The following is a 5,329-nucleotide window of genomic DNA, read 5'->3' on the forward strand; positions in this document are numbered from 1 at the left end:
TTTGGGGATGTCACAGGATGGGAAATGAAGGGCCCCCAGGGTTCACGGAACTGGACTGAGATACTCGAGGAGCTCTCCTGGGCTCCTCATCCCTGGTTCTTGTCTTGGGGTGTCCTTTATCTTGTTATGTAGATGAACTTGCAAGGTCATGATTACTGACCACTTTGCGATAGCCTCATTGGCTTCCCGAGCCCCAGTCTTTATGATCTCCAAATTTTCCAACCTCCCAGCTAGAGTTCCATCAAAGACAATGGCTCAGAGTTACTGGGGAGAATCCCATTGGTGAAGATTGGCCTATTTGAGTCAGACCACATAAGCATTAGGACCCTGGCCTGGCAATGGATTTGCTATCTCAGGGTACAAGTTCTACTCCTGCTCAGGCAGCTTTGGTGGAAGTAAGGAGGTGAGGCAGGTCCCATGGTACATGAGGTAGACCCTTCAGGCAGGACAAACCACGAAACATGTCTCTTTATATTGCTTCAAGTATTTGCTAAAGAATGAAGTAATTCATCCTTTTTCCTCGATTCCAATTTCACTGTTTTGAAATGGAAATTTTCCTCTAACCTCTGTCTTGGTAAGAATTATCAGCCATTCTGCAGTGTAAGTTCTCCAGCCCTCTGGGTGATCCCTGCCCCACTCCTCAGCCCTTCTTTGGGTCTGAATCGGAGCTGAATTGCATAACGAAGGCAGCTAGATAGCATCTCAGAACTGCATTGCCTTTCCTGCCAGGAGGCAGCTCTGCCAAGCAGCAGCATAAAGATTCAGTGCAACGATGGGGCTTTAAGGCCTCCTTCACCCCTTTGCACAGCTGAGTGCAGGGCTGCAGCAGAGCCGTCAGGGCCAGGAGGCAGCGAGGGGCTGTGTGTACAGCCTGGGGAGCGTCCCCCCAGTTAGAATGGCTCTTTCCAGAGAGTAGAAACGATTTGCCTTTCCATTTGTACAAAATGTCCCTGCTTGCCACTCTTCCTTTACAGAGTAGGAAATGAAAAACAAATCGCTCCAAAATGAGAGAGGAAAGAGCCAGCTAGCCTCATTCGCAGAAGTTGGTTCTAACTGCTGTGCATTGCGGCTTCAATCAGACTCGTGTTATTTTTGAGTGGTGGGAATAATAGGGCTTACACCTAATCAAGGAAGAGAATGCCAAACAAAAGCTTGGGTGGGGTTTCCTGGGCAGGAGTGTGATATTGTAATAAATGGGAAGCAGAGTTCTGCAGTCCAATCTCTGGGCTGATTACACAAATTATAGCAGGGGCCCTGTTTTCAAAGGAATGTAACACACCCCACGGAGGCCCCTCCTCAGCGGGTGTGTCAGCGTTTCCTTAAGCTCCCTCCTTAGCAGTTAATGCTTTCACCAGAGGAGCTGAGAGCCTTGTGTGGAATAATTAGGCTCTCTGGCATGGGACCATTCTACAGGTGAGTTTACCTTATGTTCAAGTCCGTTAGGGAGGCCCGTTGCTAAATTCTCCACCCTCTCCTGCGAAAGTGCTGGTAGGGCTCTGACATTCCAGTAACAATGGCCAGCATTTCCAAGCACTAGGGAACCAGGCACTTTATATAGGGGAGAGGAAAATGTTTTGATGAAGTTTCTCTTCTTACAAAAGGGGCACCATTCATTCTCTGTGTCCATGCCCATGGCCTGCTGCTGTGCGCCATCTTCAGCGCACTCCTGCCTCATTTCTCACGAGTGTTCCCGACCCCCTGGGCTTGGCCTTTCTGAGCCACTTCCGATTTCTCCGATGTGCCAGGTCCCTGCCCTTCTCAGGAGCTTGGTCCTCCTGATTGCTTCCTCTTGCGGTATCCCCCCACACCCGCTCCTCCTCTTCTCGCCTTTCTTCTCCATCTTCAGAATGAAACGTCGTCTCTCTTGAGAAAGCTCCCCCGCATGCTATCTCCTATCCTGCACCTGTCTCCGTTAGATGCCACGGAGCACCGTGTTCACCTTTTGAGCTCTTATCGCCCACTCTTAAGTGATGCCTTTACTTCTTTTTTAACTTACAAGGTCCTTGAGGCCAAGGACGGTGTTATTTGCCTTCAAATACCCAGTGTCGAACATAATTGGTACACCTGGATGGCTTGGGGAAATTGTCTCATAAATTACATGTTTTAATTTTATTTTTCTCTTAGAGCCAATTTATGCCCCATATCAGATAAATATGTTTCTGTTATGTTATACCTTTGCTTATTACCTTAACCATTTTATGTGCTTTCCTTCTTTCTCCCGTCTCTTGCGGCTGTATTTCTCGTTTAATTTAGAAATGCCGGGAGCACCATAACTGCGACAAGGGGTCGCTGAGACTGACTCTGGTGTCTGTGGGTTGTGGCCCTCACTGTTCACTAGGATGTGTGCTGACAGCCGAAAAGTGTGGGTGAACTAATGCTGGTGGTGGGGCCGCCCCTACCTGTACCTGCCTCTCTGACTGCGCCTCCCTCCGCCCTCTCCTGTTCCTTCTAGCCTTCCTGAAAAGCTCCCATCCTGTTAAATTACCATTCCCTTTCATGCCACTTCTTCCATAATATGCCCACCTGCTTTGTCCTTCTCCCTTGGCAGGCACGTCTTTCCAGAGTCAGCTCTACCTGGCTTCCTGTGGGAAGCCTTCTGTGATTCTTTCTGCTTCCCCCGCCAGTATCACCCAGAACATTTTGGATGGCCCCCCTGCCCCCTCCAGTGGGCATCGCATTTTACTGAGTCTTTTGTTTCTGGCTTTGTCTTTCCACTGCGTGGTGGGGGATGACCCTATGGCAGGCGCCTGGCCTTACTCCTGTCAGTATTGCCCAGTGCCAGGTGTGCAATTCCAACTGGCTGAGCCAATAAACTAGTCCATAAGTAGTATTTAAAAAATTTTTTTGAAGTAAGTTTGCATGTCCTCAGTGGTGGTACATGTCTTATTTTACAGATGAGGAATGGAGACGCAGAAGCTCCAAAAACGGTAGCCACACCCCTTCCTCCTTTTCTCTCCTTTCTTCTCAGAGGTTTGTAAGTGGTGAGATAGAGACTCAGACTTACACCTTCAGAGCCTGTGTCTGGTTGGCTTTCCCCCAGATAAGGCAGATTCCTGTAGATCTGATGAAAGGAATATGCTCTTAGGAGTCAGGCAGCCCAGGTTGCTGGTTTCCTTGGGGGGTGGAGAGGCAGGCCTCACAGTAACAGGAAGAACCATCAGAATCACCACTGCGATGGTCCAGGTTGGCCTTTCCCCAAGGTGGTAGCAATGCTCATTTCAGTCTGCAAACTAGGAAGATTTTAGGTATGGATGAGGAAGTTCTGGGACCACTACAGAAAACTGTGGTTAGCCTCCTCCTAGATTATAAGCCTTAGAGATTTTCTTATAAATCACGCTTTTGTGTTTCTGCTGAGCACATTGATTTCCTCATGCTATGTAAGATGCTGCATTCCCCCCACTGACACACATGTTCTCAGAAAAGCTTATAAATATCTCCTTGTTGCCTGAGCAATTAGCCCCAAGGAGTAGAGGTGCATGTAGGAGCTATTAATTTGTGTGTGTCTACTTGCTTGCTAGAGATTCACCAGCAGCAATCTCAGACAAGCTGCTAATAAGTGCTAATACACCGCGGGTCTGCATGCTGCGTGATGCCCCAGCAAACACTCAGGGCACCAAATTTCCCTTGACTTGGCTTCTCGTGATTGCCAGGGGTGAACGATGTTCATAAATAATCGTTTTGAGAAGCATTTGCAATATTCTTTTGGTACAGTAAATAATTTCATTAGTTTGGAATTATGGAAAGTCACGTAACTTAGAGCAATTTAGGGAAAATTCAAAAATGCTGATATATCTACATAATAAATTGCACGAGACTGACAGATATGCCTGAAAGAGCTTTTTAAAATACGATATGTGACACACATTTAAGATATGGCTGTTGCCCAGTAGAGGGTTTTAAGAGATCCATGCTAATGGATATTTAAGAGCAACAATTAACATACCACTTCATAATTAAGTGCTTCTGGATACTTGAGGGACACTCTGGCAACTGTTGTACCCTCAAATTCTTTACATAGCCATGTGTTAATCTGACTTCCAACTGTGTGGGTCTAGGGTTATCTCCCATAATGAATCAGTGTTGTCCACATTAGCACCATTCTCCTGTGGTTTGAATCATCAGATACTGGAATGTGTGCTATGGGCCCCCGTGCGTGCTAGGGCCAGCTTTCAAAGAGGAGCAAAATGTATTTCCTGCCCGCAAGAAGTTTACAGCTCACTGCAGAGGATAGGCCGGGCCTGGCTTTTGTCCCCACCATAGTATTGTCAAGGCCTGGGCTTAGGAGCCAGACAGCCCCTGCTGTTTGCTGGCGGTGGGAGTGAATGTGACTTCACCTCTGTAAGCCTCAGTTTCTGCATCTGTAAAATCAGGATGAAGGTCACAGCTACCTCCTAGGGTTATTGCAAGGAAAAGGGACATAATGCACATAAACTCTCAGACATCAGTGTTTGTTGTTGATCTGGCGTGGCTGCTGCCAATGTGCTAAAGAAATAAGTAAAACGTAACATGGCAAGCGTACTATTAGACTAGGTGTGTGTCGTGTTCTGTGAAAACTGAAGTGTGAACGGGTGACTCCTGGTGGGGCATAGAGGGCCAGGAGAGGCTGGTGGCCTGTGAAAATGCTGGGGAGGAAGCTACCTACCAGCAGGCCTCAGTGCCTCTATGTATTCCTTTTGCAAACACCTAGTGAGCCCTAGGATGTGTCAGAGACTTTGCTAGGCACTGGGGTTCAGCACATAGAGATGGTAATCAGGGGACAAGATAACAATGAGGGATTCTGTAATTTCCTGCTGTGGTGTGGTGGGTTGTGCCCTTGGGGGGTGGGGGTGGGGGGGTCCAGAAAAAAGGATTACCCTGACATTCCAAGTGCATGTTATCTTAGATGCAAAGAAGACCATGCGCAGGTTCACTTAAGGTAAAGATTGACCTTTGTCAAGGAAGCTACAGGCTAAGGATGTGAATGCTGGCCATGACCTGCTTTTAGTTTGGAATGTTTGTGTTCAGACCAGCCTATGTGGTTAATTTCGGGCTCTGAGTTTGTATGGACTGCACGGAGCTTGTCAGGTTTAGCATGTGGCCCTTTTTTCATCCACAATATGTAAGTGGTGGCAATTTAAAGAAAAGGCAGAGAATGATGGAATCAAAACTCAGACTAAGTAGTTGCCTCTTAACATTGTTAAAAGCACAGTGTGGGGTCGACCGAGTGGCGCGTTGGTTAAGAGCTGGCTTAGGACGCCAGAGGGCCCTGGTTCGGATCCCACATATGAAGGCCAGTGACACTGCCCTCTACAGCTAAGATGCTGAACAACAGCTCAACCTGGAGCTGGGC

At 47.7% G+C, this 5,329-nt stretch overlaps 1 protein-coding gene across 1 annotated transcript in view; it reads left to right on the forward strand.

Annotated features, from left to right (window-relative positions):
* The first annotated feature begins 1,360 nt into the window (after positions 1–1,360).
* Positions 1,361–5,329, forward strand: part of TLN2 (talin 2) — a 282,919-nt gene continuing 278,950 nt past the window's right edge. The window contains exon 1 of the mRNA XM_019650777.1: positions 1,361–1,413. The gene's annotated coding sequence lies outside the window, so the exon portion shown is untranslated. The remainder of the gene's footprint in view (positions 1,414–5,329) is intronic.

This window comes from Hipposideros armiger, unplaced genomic scaffold, assembly GCF_001890085.2.
Source record: "Hipposideros armiger isolate ML-2016 unplaced genomic scaffold, ASM189008v1 scaffold_147, whole genome shotgun sequence".
Taxonomy (NCBI): Eukaryota; Metazoa; Chordata; class Mammalia; order Chiroptera; family Hipposideridae; genus Hipposideros; species Hipposideros armiger.